Genomic DNA, 18,008 nt, shown 5'->3' on the forward strand with positions numbered 1-18,008 from the left:
CATGTCCCAGTCCCTTGGTGGACTGAGGCAGGCCGCGATGCAAATCGTGTGTGGATACGTGCTTTCTGTGTTTTTAATCATCATCCTACAATGGCAAAATGCATTAATTATAAACAGATGAGCGCAAAGTGTAATCACATTCTTTGGGATAGCAAAAAAGCTAGCTGTATTTAATTAACTAGTTCTTTTAACAGTTCCACCCCCTCCTGTGGGGTGTGGAGCAATCTCTCTGGGACCAAGCTCCATTCTCCAGTTTCAGGCCTGACAGTAGCAGATGATGTCATCATGGAGCCGGTTGCTGCCTGCAACGCCTTGGGCTGCTATTTTGCGGAAATTTCGAGCTCTTCACTCTGTCAGCCTGCCTTCCTCCATCAGAAATGAGTGGTGGTGGTTCGAGCGATACCCATTTCTTCTCAGAATTAAGAGTGCTACAATGCTGCCTTTACTGTGAGAGAGCTAGATCACACTCTCAGTTCACCCTGATGCTCCACCTCAGGACCGGATGCTGTCCACAGCACCTTTCTCTTTTGGTAAGCACTTTCTGCTTAAACGTACAATCGCATCTGGGCAGGGGCCACGTTTCCCAGATGTTGGCATGAAGCCACCATCGTACCGTGACCTAAGCCCAGTTAGGACAAAAACCTTCCTTCTAGCTACTGCCCCGTCTCTCTCACCAGCTGTGTTTGCAATGGAGTGGAACGTATGATCCACGCCTGGCTGATATGGTGGCTCAAGTCGCACAATTTACTAACCACCGGACAGTGTGGATTTTGAGTGTGCCGTTTTGCAGTTGACTATTTTGTTACTTTGTCCACCCATGTCATGAATGGTTTTCTGTGGGAATCGCAGACTGTGGCTGTATTTTTTGATTTGGAGAAGGCCTACGACACCTGGAGAACTGGTATCCTCCGTGCTCTTGCACGTGGGGCTTCTGTGACTGCCTGCCTCATTTCCCTCAGGAATTTTTAAAAGCCCAACTTTTCAATGTGCGTGAGGGTTCTGCCTTGTCGGACACCTTTATCCAGGAAAGTGTTCCGTCCTGAGCGTCGTCTTCCTTGCTATCACCATTAACCTTATAATAGCCTGTCCCCCGCTCAGAATCTCTGGCTCCCTTTTTGTTGATGATTTTGCCATCTATTGCAGTTCTCCATGGACCTGTCTCCCTGAGTGCATATTCAGTGATGTCTTGATTGTCTTTACTCCCGGAGCATCGACAATGGCATCTATTTTTCCTCTGACAAAACTGTCTGTATGAATTTCTGGTAGTGCAGTTGGTTTCTCCCACCGTCTTTACATCTAGGGTTTGTTGCTCTCCCATTCGTTGAAGCTACAAAATTCCTGGGGCTCATGCTCATACGAAACACTATTGAGCCTCCCATGTGTCTTACCGGGCAGTACGCTGTATGTGGTTCCTCAATATCCTACGTGTCCTCGCTAGTACTTTCTGGGGTACAGACTGAACCATCCTCCTCTGTTTGTACCAGTCCCTTGTCCATTTGAAACTCGACTATGGGTGCTTCATTTATGCGTCTGCACATCCGCCTCTCTTATGCCATCTCAATGCTATCCACCATCTTGGCATCCGTTTGGCCTCTGGTACCTTTTACACTAGCCCTATTGAGTGTCTGTATGCTGAAGCTGCTGAACTACCACTGCCCTACTGCTTTGTCTTTCTCCTCAGCAGATGTGCATGCTGTTTGTCAGCCATGCGTGGCCACCCATCCTATGCCTCCTTCAATGACTCATTTGATTGCCAATATGGGGTGTGTCCCTCTTCTCTTTTACCTCCTGGAGGTCTCCTTCGGGACTTGCTGGGGCGGCTTAATTTCATACTACCTGCAGCTTGGCTTTGTGAAGTGGCCTGTGTTAATCTCGGCTTTCATTCACTTCCTAAGGACACTACTCCAGCCTTGCTGTATCGTCTTCAGTTTCACGGCCTTTGCATGGAACTTCGCGGTAGTACCTTTGTGTACACTGATGGCTCTCGGACTGACCGTGGTGTTGGATGTGCCTTTGTCATTGGTGCCAACGTTTTTTGATATCGGCTTCCAGCACACTGCTCAGTATTTACAACTGAGGTCTTCACCCTGTATCAGGCCATGGAATACATCCGACACAGACTTTTCAATTGTGTCCTGTGCTCAGACACTCTCAGCACCCTTCAAAGTTTTATGTGCATTGTACACGACACAGACTTTTCAATTGTGTCCTGTGCTCAGACACTCTCAGCACCCTTCAAAGTTTTATGTGCATTGTACACTGCCCATCCTTTCGTGCAACAGATCTAGGGAAACTGTCACTTGCTCTCTCTTGGTGGAGTGACTGTGATGTTTATGTGGGTTTCTGGTCATGTTGGTCTGCCAGGAAATTAGACTGCTGAAGCTGCTGCCAGGGCTGCAGTCCGCGTACCACAACCCACTAGTTCCTACATTCCCTCCAGTGATCTCTGTGTTACCGTCTTTGAGGAGGTGGTATCACTTTGGTATCGCTATTGGTTCTCCCTTCATGGAAATAAGCTCCAGATTATTAAGCCTCCCCTTGGCCCTCCCGCTGGGAGGAGGTCATTTTAACTAGGTTGTGTATTGGGCACTGCCTTTTTAGCCATCATCACTTACGTGGCGCTACCCAGCAACTTTGTACACACTGCGCCCAAGCTTTAACTGTCCACCACTTCCTGTCGGATTGCCCATTTTTTAGCTGTTTATGTTCCTGCATGGGTTTACCAACTGAATTATCGGCTGTTTTAGCAAATGTTGGCCGCGTTTTACTTTTTATCCTTCATAACAATATGCTGGAGGCCATTTAAGTTTTTGTCTGGACCTCCATTTCTGTATGGTGTCTTTTGTAGCCCTTTCTCTACATCCCTGTTTTTAGCTTTCTTCTCTTATGTCAACTGGTATTGACATGTCGTTTTTTAGCTGCTCTCTGTCTTCCAAGTTCTATACTTTTGACTTGGGCACGCGTGATCCCGGTTATTTTTGCACCCTAAAACAAAACAAACAACAAACACTAATACTTACTTCACTCATCTTTTCTGTGGTACAAGTATTAAACTAGGCCAATTCCCCTGGGTTTTCCTTTGTAAAGGAACATTTGAAAGCAGGGTGGAACATTCCTGCTTTTACTGTGCTACCCTCAGTTTCAGTTCCTATCTCATTCACTAGGGACTGGACACTTACAGTCTTTACATACAACCAGAATTTCTTTGGGTTTTGTGCAAGACCATTTGACAATATTCTGCTACAGTATTCATTGATGGTTTTGTGCATTGGTCTCTTGACAGCCAAATGCGTTTGATTCAGCATCTCGGTCTCTACAGGCCTATGTCTTTTTAAAAAATATATACCCGTTATGCAGTAATCTCTGTTTCTTAGCAGTTTGTTTACAGTTTCTGCATATCATGGAGAGGCCCTCCCACCATAAACTGTTCAGTCATGTATGTGGTCAACTGTTCTTTTACATTGAGTCATAGTTCCTGTACATGCCCCAATCTTGTGCTAAAAGTTTCAGATTCCTCATTTAGGTATGATACTACTGCTTTTTGTGTCATTTACTGAACATATAAATCTTTCTGCTTGTTTTAATTGCTTCTTGTAATTTGGTAATCATTGTTGCCACATCTGCGTCATGGTCACCGATAAGTTTCGATGGGCACATTCTCAGAGGTCAGGCCTATTTGTTGCCACTGCATTCCCATCATGAGTGGTGTTTCCAGCTATATGATCTAAGTAGTTATCAGCGAAAGGACTTAGTAAAGTTCCACAGGATGACTTATCATGCCCACCACCAACGAAACTGTAATTTTCCGAGTTTACTCTTGGATGATTAAAGTCTCCACCAATGATTACAGGAACTTTTATACAACTGAACTGATATTTTCTTTGAAGTTTTTGGTTACATCAGGAGATGAGTTTGGTGGTCAATAGGAGGACCCTATTATAGTTTTACGCCCACCCTTGATACTGAGTCTTACCCAAACAACCCCTCTTGCAGCTCCAATTTCTGTTTCGGTGGATATGAGTTTCTTGCCTTCTGTGACAAATACACTACCCATTTCCCCATCCTTTCAGTATAAGCTTCAATTTTTCCCTAAGATCTCGCTACTGTCAGCTTCAGGCTTTAACTAGCTTCTTATGCCTAGTATTATGTAATCTTCAGTGTTCTTTTTCAGCACTGGCAATTTGTTGTGAATGTTCCGGCAGTTAACAACAAGGATTTTAATGCTCTCATCAGATCCACAGATACTTCCATGCGTCATACAACTGTCCTTATCCGAACTGGATGGAAAGCCACCTAATCTAACAAACCCTTGTGTGCACCCCACACAGTCAGCTACCTAGGTAGCATCCTTTGTCATGTAGTGCACAGTTGACCCATTTAGGGGACTCTACAGTTCTCAACCCTATGGTGCAAGTTTAGTATGGTCCATCCTTTTAGAATGATGTCTCAGATTTACAGTTTGCAGTGTTCTCTGACTGACAACTCAGAAAAATTGTTTCCTTATAATTTGTTGTTTCCAAGTCCATAGGAAATGGATGTTCATAGCAGTACATCATGGAATATGAGTTTTAATTTGTGGACTGGTTTCGTGCACACTTCATTTAACTTGTTAGATTGTCACAGCTGGTATGCATAATGAGTGCATGTTGAAAAGTAATGGCTCTGAATTTATTCTGTTCTCAATTTCGGTTGAGGTATTATTTGTCATTTATGAGGGTCATTCCAAAAGAAATTCACACTTTTTTTAAAAAAATCCATCTTTTATTCTACATGTTGGAAAGTTTTACAGTGTGTAGGTACATCCTTTAGGAACAATATTTTCATTTCTCCACATAATTGTCATCCCTCTCAACTGCCTTATGCCATCTTGGAACCAGTGCCTGTATATCAACATGGTAAAATTCTGGACCAACCTGTTGGAGCCACTGTTTGGCAGCATGCACAAGGGAGTCTTCATCTTCAAACCCTTTTCCACGAAGAGTCTTTCAGTTTCCCAAAGAGATGATAGTCACATGGAGCCAGTTCAGGACTGCAAGGCGGGTGTTTCAGTGTTGTCCATCCGAGTTTTGTGATTGCTTCCATGGTTTTTTGACTGACATGTGGCCGTGCATTGTCGTGTAACAGCAAGACATCGTGCTATTGCCGATGCGGTCGAACACAACTCAGTCGAGCTTGAAGTTTCTTCAGTGTCGTCACATATGCATTAGAATTTATGGTGATTCCACTTGGCATGATGTCCACAAGCTAGAGTCCTTCGGAATCGAAAAACACCATAGCCATAACTTCTCCAGCAGAAGGTGTTGTTTTGAATTTTTTTTCTTGGGTAAATTTGCATGATGCCACTCAGTTGATTGCCTCTTTGTCTCTGGTGAAAAATGATTGAAGTTATGTTTCATTACCTGTTACAGTTCTTGCAAGAAATTCATCTTCACCATTCTTGTGCTGTTCCAAAATTTCACTGCGTACTATTTTTTGTGTTTCTTTGTGAGCCACTGTCAACGTCCTGGGAACTCACCTGGCACAAACCTTTTTTAACGCCAACACTTTCAGTATTCTGCAAACATTTCCTTCCCCTATCCCAACGTAGCGTGACAATTCATTCACTATGATCGCGTCTGTCAGCAGTCACCAATTCGTTAACTCTCTGCACATTGTCTGGAGTGTGTGCAGTACGAGGCCTGCCACTGCAATATCTTCAATTTTGCCGTGCCCGCTTGCATCATTTAACCTGCTTGCCCACCGACTAATTGTTCTGTGATCGACAGCAGCATCTCCATACACCTTTTTCAACCTGTTGTGGATGTTTCCCACTGTCTCGTTTTCACAGCACAGGAATTCTATGACAGCACTGTGCTTCTGACGAACGTCAAGTGTAGCAGCCATCTTGAAGACATGCTGCGATGGCGCCATTCAGGGGAACAGGTTGAACTAAGTTTGAAAACAAGTGGGAAGGATGTATCTACACACTGTTAAATTTTCACACATACAGAATGAAAACTGTATTTTTACAAAAATAGTGTGCATTATTTTTCGAGGCGTCAGTCACTTTATTGTTCTAATTCGCCTACAGCGATCAGCATCCCCACAATGTGGTAGCCATTTGGTGATCAGTGAGTGGTTTTAGATGGGAATGGTAAACCTGAAGAAACTTGTGGACTCCCTTCCTCACCAAATTGAGTCCATTATCAAGGCGAGAGGCATGATACTAGCATTATGTTTCCTGGTGGTGACTAATTTTTGTGTCTGGTGAGCTTAGTTGAAAATAGCAGGTCACGGTGAGAGCTGTTGAATTCCAATAATCATTCTGAATCAGCCATAAGATTATGGAGGCCAATCATGAGGTCCTCTGCTAGAGGCAGATCATAACCTATCTCTGCGCTATTGAATGATGGTCTTATTCCAACTCCTCCACCTGTCATACAATGGTCAGAAGCTAACTGCTTCCAGGATATATTCTGGCAACAAAATTCTTTTAACATTCCTGCATCAGAAAGATGATGGAAGAGGCTCTGTGGATTTCTCTTCTAACAGCAAAGACAAATTGTCCCTTCTCTATGTATGAATTGAACAACGGCTTGTCTGATGCTAAGAATTGGCACCAGGGCTGGATGTTAATATGTACAGTACAAAATGTTGGAAGTATAAAGAATTGCAAGACATCCTCTTGATTTTTCCAATTGCATGTGGTTTTATGTACCGTGTCCATATTCGTAGAGGGAAGCCCTTATGATACGCACCATAAAAGCAAGGAGGTTTGTCATCTCAGAACAACACACACACACACACACACACACACACACACACACACTTTATTAGAAAGATCCTTTAATACATAGTGAACTTGTAGTGCGTGCACTTGTAAGAGTGTGAGAAACCATTGAGGGTTGCGCCTCCAAAAGCACTTAGAGGGGTGGACAAAAATATGAGCAAAAACACAACACATTACCATGCATAATGCAGCGTAGGAAAACTGGTGGCATTCAACACAGCTTCCAGTCATCTCGTAATCGATAAATTCAGGTCATATTTGGTTTTCAAGAGAATTTTATACCATTCCTCCTGCGAAAAAGTCGCAAGTTCAGGTAAAGATGATCAGGGTGGATAGTGGCCATGCACTCTTCTCTCCAAAACAAAGCACAAAGACTTAATCATCTTGAGATCTGGTGCCAGTCCTGGACACTGAAAGATGTAGAAAACGAAAACAGAGGGTAGTTTTCTTCACAGTAACTACTCTTTTCTTCTCTCTGTTTTAGTTTTCTACATCTTTCATTGTCTTACCTGTCTGTTTTTCACTCCCCCCCCCCTCCCCCGTCACTGTTCTGTTTTAGTTTTCTACGTCTTTCATTGTCTTCTTACCTGTCTGTTTTTCACCCCCCCCCCCCCCCCCCCCCCCCCCCCCCCCCGTCACTGTTATGTAAAATTCACTTAGCTTTTCACTCGTATTAACTCGTGCATGATGTTTAAGCAGTAATCTCTGTCTTGCATATTGCCCTGCCTTCCACCTTCAAGCGCTAAAGTTTTCAAATCTCATCTGATGCAGTCCCCAACAATCAGTCTTTCCTTCTCATTCCTTGTGGTAAGTCTCCCCTGACCTGCCGTTCTGGGTGACTTTCCCGAAATCTACCCCTTTTTCTAGACCTCACCAGTCCTTTTCCTTTGCCCCTCTTCCACTTCAACCCTTCTGCCTGAAGGAGGAGCCGCTAGCTTTGAAAGTTTGTCTAATTACAACAGTCTTTTATGTGTGTGTTCTGCCGCCGCTTGGTGAGTAGATCTTTTATCCATCCAGTTAAATTATTGTTTCAAATTTTTTTTGTATGGATAGGTTTATTTAAAAAAAGCAACTACATGAAAGAAGGTCCACTGCCCCTTCTGTTTCATTAATCACCTACTGTTATTGGCTAATATTTCACTGTACAATGGTTACATAATTTTACGCAGAACTATTTGTTCTGGCAAAGTAGAGCCTTTTTAATAGAAACATATAAGCTCAGTGGAATTTCCTTCCAAGTGCCCAAATACTCAGATAAATTGTAGAAGTGACTACTAAAGTACTCATGTATTCTGTTTTTGAATATCTGGTAATTTTCAATTTCCTGCTTAACATCATCTGGCTACCTGTAATACTTTTGGGCAACAGAATATAAAATTGCATTATGAAGCCTAGAATCCATCGCCTATATGGCTTTTTTTTTAATTTTAGTATTTTAATTGTCAATTGTATACTTCATTATAAATTCACTCATCTTTTTAACCACAAAAGCCATTAGGAACTACACAAATTTGCTGGTAAGTGTAGGAATCCAAAAGCCTCTGAAATGACCTCTGCAATAATATTGTTAGTACGTACATCTATAGAATATTTTTTTAATCTTAGCTACATTGTCCCAGAAGGTTATGGCCTAGGGCAGTTTTGTGCAAAAGTACTCAAAGTGCTAACTCATCCTGTTGGCAGATTTCTAAGTACAAAGCAAGCAAAATTGAGCAGTCTGGTTAGGAGTGGGCCAAGAGCTGAATCTTTTGTGACAAAGAATTTAATGTTTCCCCAGTTCAGATTTAATTTTTCTATATAATGTGTTAATGTGACCCTCTGTTTTACTATATCGTAACATGACTCCACCCATGCAAGGAAAATGCCTTTAATAATATACCATTTTACTTTTCCCAGTAGAGTACGTTGTATTCGATTTGCTGATGGTAACAGTGATATTAGCAGCTCCTGAAAAGAACGTGAACTATATGTTAAACATTTCATCTGACATCTTGGAAAGCCATAAACTGAAAAATCAGTGTAAACAAGACTAAAATAATGGCGAGAGATATATTTAACAGACAAGTAAGGGCAAACATTTAGGAAATCTATATTACTAAATGACCATCCCTGTTTGTGGGACCCAGTCCCGGTTTCAGTCTACCTATTTGAAGACATTCAGGAGCAACAGAAATTTGATTTTCAGTATTTCATATTATTGTTATCTGAATTTAATCTACTCATTAAGGAGTATAGTCTTATGTTAAAGGTTTAACCCAGTAACTCAAGTGCTGATATTTATCAACACCTGTAAGCTGCTAATGGTAAGGATTTCATTGTAATTTCACAGTTAGAAAATGGTGTATATCTCTTGAGGTAGTGTAACTAACTGTGTGCAAATATCCAGTTTATATTCGTCCAGTATTTGAGAATGAGAGCACATAGTGATTTCCAGCAAACTTTAAACATAATTTCAAAATCTCTCAGGCTTACAGCCGGGTGGCGGTGTTAAAATATGCATCCACATATCTGGACACTTCATCAGGAGATGATGAATATGACACTCTTCGAAATGTCGCAGTATTTTAATACTGCCACCCAGCTGAAAACCTGAGAGCTTTTCACTAACAGTATACACTGAGGAGAGCCTACATTCATGTATACTTTCCCAAATTTTTTCACTTAAGACCCCCGTAAATTATCAAATGTTTGAAAAACTTGCTCTCATCAAGCCACGGATTCGCCAAGCTTGCCCATACATGTTCGAACAATTTTTGTCAGTTTAACATCAGTTTGAAACAGATGCTGTTTGTGCTTGTGTGCATTTAAGAATGGCCTCAAAGGCAGACAAAGCTGTCCTGGCATGACTTTGGCACTGTATTTAAAGAACAACAAGAAAACAAGACTCTGGTCCAGCAAATGGCTTAAAATGTGAGATTTACCCATGAAGATCTGCTAAAGGGAATATTACTCCAAGACTGAGGATTACAACCACTTTCTGCAAATGGGCAGCGAAACTTTTTGAAACATGTAAAGGCCTTCCTCTTGCCTGTTAAGTTTGTCTTGTGTGTCAAAAAAGCCTGTACACATACCAAAAAAGACAAGCAATTTCACCTTACGTTTGAAGCAAATGCTTTTCCTGTATGCTGCATTTTGGCACTAGGGGGAATGGCTACAAATGCAGATAAAGCATTTCTAATGTTGCCTCTGGCTCTGTGTTTAAAGAAGAAGAAAACAAGACGCTGGTCAGGGAATGGTTTATACAACTGAAAACCCATTAATGGAATACACTCGAAACATGATGATTACATCAACTTTCTGTGGATGGGCAGTGAAACATTTCATAACTTTTTTAGAGTTACTGCGCCCTCACATTGAAAAAGAAGACACAAGTATCCGAACACATATTCTCATCTACATGGTACTCTAATAACAATTGATTATAATATCACAACCGGAGTACATACAGCCCACATCGTCCATGGAAGAACCAGAAAACTTTTGTATCATTCCAACCCGCTTGTATGTTACTGTATGTGTAAGAATGTTGTTCATAACCTCTTGATGCGTAGTAGGTGGCTGGTAAGGATATGATACCCCAACCATTTTAGTAATTGGCTGTCATATTTTGATTTTATAATTGATTGTAGTTTTCATAGTCGTGGAAACTCACGATACTAAGAGATAAATTGTAATAAAAGTTTTTTTCACTAAACATATGTGGTGACACACACACACACACACACACACACACACACACACACACACACACACACACACACACACACATGCACGTGCTCTCACCGTCTGGTCAAACTTCCCATAAATCCAAATTACACACACACACACACACACACACACACACACACACACACATATATATGCACGCGCTCTCACCGTCTTGTCAAACTTCCCGTAAATCCAAATTTCACACACACATCAGTCATGATCTGTGCTTACAAACACATCAAACTTCACTCAACACATTCAAATATTTGGCAAGCATAATTACATTTGACAAAATTTTTCGTGATTATTTGAGGTAATGTGTAGGAGAAGATGCACAAATAACCAATAGATGTGAATAATCAAGATATTTTCAAAGATGCATTCTTTGTTCGAATGTTTATCCAAGTTCTTTGTGTAGGTACTGTGTACCTGTTTATTTCTTAAAGTAGTCTCTGATGCTAGTCTGCTTCTGAGAGGAGTTGACATTTTTTCACATAGCCTTTCGAATTTTTCTTGTAGCAATAATTTCATTGTACTGAAACACTGTTTGGACCATACAATCTAGAAGACTATCAACACATTACAGTGAGGTATCATGACTGACAAGGTCACTGTCTTCATCCCCACTTTCACATTCCCTATTCTCTTCACTGTTTTATTGTGAAGCAGCAATCACAACCTTGGCATAACTTATGTACAGGAAGCTGGGTTCATATCTGTTGACCCTCAGCCACTCATTCAAGTTTTCTTCATCAAAATCTTCAAAACTATTTAAACTCATTGCCAGATTCATTATTTCTCCAGCTGTTATTTCTTCATGACTGAAACCTTAAAAGGCAGGTTTATTCTACATGTGGAAGAATCCTCCATGATCAAACTAGTGTTTGTGGCCCAACTTCCTGCCTTGCATCAGAAATCTCTTGTATGCCATCTAGAATTGTCAACTTCTTCCAGAATGCCACCATGTCATCCTCAACAACTAGCATTCTCATAAGACCAGTCCAGCAATGCTGTTTTACTGATGCAATTATGCCTTGGTCCATTGGCTGTATAATGGCAGTCAGGTAAGGAGGTACAAACTGTGTAACGATGAGACCATGATCAGGTATGAGAATTTTCTCATTGGTATGTGAAAGGCATTATCAAGTAATAAGACAGTCTTCTGTGGCAATCCTTTCTCTTTTAGAAATCCCTGAACTTGTGTTACAAAATGTGTGTGGAACCATTTTTGAAAATTTCGCTATCATTCATGCTCTGTTTTGCTTTTAAATATTTGATTATGCATATAGAAAACCTTACGGTGGAATCCTCGGTCTTACACACACACACACACACACACACACACACACACACACACACACACACACAAGGGGTGAGGCATTTCTAGTGTCATGGCCATTTTACTCTGAAACAGAGGGGAAAATCAAAAATATTTTCATACAAAATTTGCAGTATTCATTAGGGGACATAAGAGAGTGACTGTAACTTGTCCTTAAAATGCCAGTCACAGTGTTTTTTCTGGGTCAGATTACGTTTTTTTAATTTTTTTGGTGTGACGGTGTATTTTATTTTGTGGAAATGGAAAAGGACATTCAATTTTGAGTTTAAAAGTACAGTTAGTACATTTACCTGCTAGGGGTTATAGATGATGTGATATTGGACAAATAAGACACTAAATGCTTGCCACACACTATGACTTCTCTCTCTCTCTTTTTATTTTGTTATTGTTATTCAGTGAAGGAAATTGATTTGTTTACTTAATGTGGTTTGTTGATCTTTTATTTGTATTCCCAGAAGGGTAAACATTTGTTTACAGGTTTGTTGACATTGGTACGAGTTCATCCAGTGCCAACTTAAACTTCATATGAGCATTACATACTGCTCTTAGCAAGCTCCACGTCATTTTGTAATATGGACATTCAGTACACGATTAATTAGAGAATCGATACAATTAGCATTTATGGTGAAGCTTGTAATAATGGTAGGGCAGCTTGCAGCTTCTATGGAGAATGGTATCCTGAAAGGAGATGGCCATCTGTATGAAGTTTTCAATGACTTATAAACTTATTTCTGAATTGGGAGGTTTTGCACTGAGAAAACCTAATCAAAGAAGACCTGCTACCGGGGTGAATTTGGAAGTCGCTGTATTAGCTGCTGTTACAGCTAATCCTCTCGTAAGTTCCTGTTAGTTAGAAAGTGATTCGGGAATTTTGCAAATGACTGTTCTTCAAATACTTGAGCATAATAAATTCCATATCGCATTAGTCTACATCAAGTCCTTTTGGGCATGATTTCCAGAAGCATGTTGAATTTTACCAATGGGCTATAGTACAAATTAAAAATGGTACATTTTCAAACATTTTATTTTCTTACGATGCAATGTTCCCCAATCATGCTGAGATGAACTGACATAGTATGCATTTTTAGTCAGTGGAAAATCCAAGATGGTAATCGGAAGCTGAGGATGAAAGGCAATGGAGTGTGAATGTTTGGTGTGAATTCAGGGATTATGAATCATTTCACCATACTTCATTGAAGCTAAATGGAATACCTGGAAACTACGAACATTTTTCGACCAAGAACTTCCAGTGTTGCTTGAAGATGTGCCCCTTATGGAACAGAGTTCCATGTGATATTAACACAATGGTTGCCCATCTCATTACTTAGCCGTAGCTCGAGAAAGACTCAATAGAGATTATTCTGATCAATGGATAAGACGTAGAAGGCCTGTCCAATGGCCTGTTCCATCTCTGGATCTCACATCTCCAGACTTTTTCTTATTCGGATACATTAAGGACAACATTTATCAAGAAATGCCAACCACACCCGAAAATCTATGCCAACGAATTAGGAATGTCTGTGCAGGAATCAGCAAAGAAATGTTGAGGCATGTTCAACTGTCTCTTGAAGCGTGTCTTTGGAAATGCGTCGAAGTTAATGGCTGTAACTTTGAGCATTTACTAAATTGGAATTGTCTGTAATGTGAATAAAATTATAATTATGCAGTGTACAAGTACTGCACATGTCTGTAAATGGATGACAGTAAAGTCAAAGTGTGTGAAACCAATTTGCTGTCTTATTTGTTTAACATTACATCATCTGTCACCTGTAGCAGACAAATTTACTACTACTTTTATACTCAGAATAGAATGCCCTTTTCATTTCTGTAGAAGAAAATTCACCACCCCATAAGAAAAAAAAAATGATCCTGAAAAACATCAAGAATGGCATTTCAAGGGTGAGTTATGGTCACTCTGTTATGTCCTCTTATGAATACTGCAAATTTTGTATGAAAAATATTTATGACTGTGCCGTTTGTTTTGGAGCAACATGGCCACGACTCCATAAATGCCTCACCGTGTATTTATTTCTTTTCTAATCACTAGTAGTTTCACTTTGCGATTCCCAGAAGGCAGTAGCGGTGCTCAAAATTGTAATGCATTCTGTAGACGACATATTTCAGAGCACAGACTTTGCACTTAAAAGGAAGGATTCTGTTTGGTAAACATTTCCAATACAGACCACTTTTGCCTGCTTTATAAATTTGGTCTGGTGTGAAAATCTCTTCTTCCACAAATTTTAGGAACTCTTCCTGGTAGGAATCGGCTGCCACAACATTTCAACTAAGCCTCTCTCCTGACACAGTAAGTTCACGAATCCTATGATATTGTTTGAATCTGGTTAGCCATCCAGATGAGGCATTAAACTGGTCTTCTAACCCTAGAGCTTCATGAAAAAAATTAGCTTCTTCATCATACATTGTGCCTGAAATAATGACACTTTCTACTTGATATTGGCTAAACCATTTCAAAAGAGCAGCATCTAATTCATCATATGTAGATCTTGTTATGCTTTCTTGTGCAGATGGTCCAGCACTAGAATAGCACCTACTGACAAAATCCTGTATGCTCTGCTATTCTTTTTAATGTCCCAAACAGTCTTCTTTCCAGGACCACAATCAGCACATAATTTTGCAGCAGTTTCCCTCTTCTCAAATTTTTCAGTTCTAATTTTTGTTTTAATGTCAGCACATTTCTTTCATTTCTTCCTCATCTCTTTTACAAATTCGTTTTCAGCTTGCTTCATTGACACTTCACACCAATTAAAGTCAGGAAACTCCCCCCAGGGGGCTTTTAACTCTCTGGCGGCTTCGTCCTGGCCTACCACAGGGCCCCAGCCTTTGCAGCACTTTTTCCCTTTCATGATGCATGTCTATCCTCTTGCTATTCTTTTTCCCTTCCCTTGGTGAACATGTCTGGGGTATTAGTGGGAATGTTCTGGATTCTGTCGCTGACCTGCAAACAGTCTCAACTTTCTTTTTGGCTCCCTTTTCCTTTCTTTGTTTCCCTTCTCCTCTCGCTCCCCTGCTTCGGCATTTGAGGATCCTCTTTTTTTTCTTCTTCTTCTTCCCTGTGCGACCCCCATGCAGGTCCGGAGGTTAGAATAGGCCCGAAGTACTCGTGCCTAAGAGGCGACTAAAAGGAGTCTCTCAAGTTTTGGCCTTTATGTGATGGTCCCCTGTAGGGTTTGACCTCCATTCTTCAAAATTTTTCCAAAGAGCGAGCCGATTCGTGAAGGGCACCTTACCTGTAGCCTGCTTTCTTGTCGTCGCATTGCAGTCTCGCTCATCCTCCATCTCTTGGGCGAGAACACCTTCCTGGGTGTGTTTTCCACCATGCATTATGCAGTGTCGCTTTCTGTGTCGACGATGACCATGGACTTAGTCGCACCTCATATCCAGTACGGTAGCCAGTCCGTTAGAGTGGGGCCTCCATGTGCCCTGTTGGTTGTAGCCCTCTGACAATACGGGTCGCTCTGCTGATGCCTGCACCGTTAACTCCCCACATATGCCAAGGAGTAGATGCTTGTCACCCTGGGGCATTGGGACTCCCAGTAATGGCCAGCTTGTCAGGTGGCCTTTGCTGCGGCTGGGTGGTGCCAATGGGGAGGGCCCCTGGTCAGAGTGGATGGCATCAGGGCGAATGATGCGCGATGAAGTGTACCACGCCATCGCTTGCTGGTGATCAAACACAAGCAGTCTCTAAGTGTTCTAAGTCTCAGTAGAATGCAAGGAAGTACTACCCTAAATCATTCCACTCCCTGGCCACATCATGGAGGCAATGCCAGGCTAAGGATGTCAGCGAACCTTATTCAACCCCATACCTTGTATATACGAGAACTGATGGGGACTCCCTTGTTTCGATGAAGCCACAGTATTTTGTAGACCATTTAGAGGACAATTTTTGGGAGGTGGAGGGCTTGTACAAAATGCGGTTAGGGTCAGTTTTATAAAAACAGCAACCTCTGCACAGTCACAGGCATTACTCGCTTGTGACAAGCTGGGGGATGTTTCCGTTACCATAACGCCCCATAAGAGCTTACATATGGTCCAGAGTATTACATTCTACAGGGCCTTCTTTTGCAATCTGACAACGAACTCCATGTCAGCTTAGAGCGAAAAGGTGTTCATCTTTTTCGGCGTGTCCATTGGGGTCCGAGGGATAATCAGGTTGCCACCGGTGCCTTCGTCTTGGCCTTTGAGGGTGACACATTGCCAGAGAAGGTCAAGGTGATGGTCTTCCACTGTGATGTAAAGCCATATATCCGTCCCCTTTGCGGTGCTTTAAGTGCTGGATGTTCAGCCATTTGTCTTCCTGCTGTACTTCCAGTGTCACATGCCAAGATTGTGGATGTCCATCACATCCCAATACTCCATGTGTCCCGTCTCCCGTGTGTGTCAACTGCATCATTCCCCCTGCTCGCCAGACTGCAGGATTTTACAGTGCGAAAGGAAATCGTGGAATACAAGTCCCTGGACCAACTGACCTACACTGAGACTAAGAGGAAATTTGAGCGTCTACATCCTGTGGCTATGACCTCCTCTTAGGCCGCTGCTAGAAGAACAGTTGTAGCCCTAGCCGTTCCGCGAATTCCGATCGGCTCTCCGAGCTGGAAGACTACACTTGCCCCTTTGATGGTGGGGGGCACTTACCTTCCTGTTGCTCCCCACTCCACCTACCTCAGTAGTCAGGAGCAGTGCACCCACCCACTCCTCCTCCCCAACCATTGGGGACACCAGTCCACATTTCTTAGCTGGAGAAGTGTAAGTCATCTTCGGCACCTCTCGCTAGGAAGGGGTATCTTGGGTCATTTCCTTCCGAGGTTTCTGCTAGTGGGAAAGATGATTCCCGCCAGTGGCTGAAGTGCCTAAATGTAGCTGGTCGTAGGATGTCACGATCATCCTCAGTCCCGGAGACTGAATCAGTCAAGCCCTCCCAGCCATAGAAACCCAGGGATCAGCGAGAGAAACCCAAAAAGAAGACCCCCAAGACCAAGGGACTTGCCGTGGCACCCACAGCACCACTACCTACAAGCTTTGCTCCTGAGGATGAGGTGGAGATTGTGGTGTGCAGTGAGGACCTAGATCTCACCAGACCCTTAGACACCATGAATACAGACGGCTCAGGAAATAAATCCGTGGAAGCAGGTGACCCAGAGACGTAAACTGCCTCATGGAATGTTCCATGCCTTCCTAGCCTCACAATCAAATCATCCTCCAGTGGAATTGCGGTGGTTTTTTTCCACCACCTGGCTGAGCTATCTCAACTGTTAAGCTTTACACCTGCTTTCTGCATTGCCTTCCAGGAAACCTGGTTCCCGGCAATGCAGTCACTGCCCTCCGATGCTATAAGGGATATTACAGGAACCGTAGCGACTATAATCAAGTGTCAGGTGGAGTTTGTGTCTATGTCCTGAACTCAGTATGTAGTGAACCTGTGCCCCTTCAAACCCCTCTTGAAGCTGTGGCTGTCAGGATAAGGATGATGCAGGAAATAACTGTCTGCAATGTGTATCTTCCTCCAGATGGTGCAGTACCCCTGAATGCATTGGCTGCACTGATTCAACAACTCCCTAAACCTTTCCTACTTTTGGGAGATTTTAACATCCATAACCCCTTTTGGGGTGGCACCATGGTTACTGGCCGAGGCGGAGATGTCGAAACTTTACTGTCTCAGTTCGACCTCTGCCTCTTAAATACTGGGGCCGCCACACATTTCAGTGTGGCTCATGGTACTTAATCAGCCATTGATTTATCAATTAGCAGTCCAAGACTTCTCCCATCTATCCACTGGAGAGCACATGATGACCTGCGTGGTAGTGACCACTTCTCCATCTTACTGTCACTGCCGCTGCGTCAGGCCCCTGGACGCCTGCCAAGATGCGCTTTAAACAAGGCAGTCTGGGAAACTTTCACCTCTGCTGTCACTGTTGAATCTCCACCACACTGTAACATCGATGTGATGGTTGAGCACACGACTACAACAATCGCTTCTGTGACAGAAAACACGATCCCTCACTCGTTACGGTGCCCTCAGTAAAAGGCAGTCCCTTGGTGGTTGCCGGAAGTCAGTGAAGCAATTAAGGAGTGTCGGTAAGCTCTAAAGTGGCATCAGTGGCACCCTTCCCTGGAGCACCTCATAACCTTTAAACGGCTCCGTGCCCACGTTTGCCAGCTTATCAGATGACAGAA

General features: G+C 42.4%; 1 protein-coding gene across 5 annotated transcripts in view; it reads left to right on the top strand.

Annotated features, from left to right (window-relative positions):
• Positions 1–18,008, top strand: part of LOC126355607 (fructosamine-3-kinase-like) — a 62,363-nt gene that overhangs the window by 2,695 nt on the left and 41,660 nt on the right. The window lies entirely within an intron of this gene.

This window comes from Schistocerca gregaria, chromosome 1, assembly GCF_023897955.1.
Source record: "Schistocerca gregaria isolate iqSchGreg1 chromosome 1, iqSchGreg1.2, whole genome shotgun sequence".
In the NCBI taxonomy this organism is placed as follows: domain Eukaryota; kingdom Metazoa; phylum Arthropoda; class Insecta; order Orthoptera; family Acrididae; genus Schistocerca; species Schistocerca gregaria.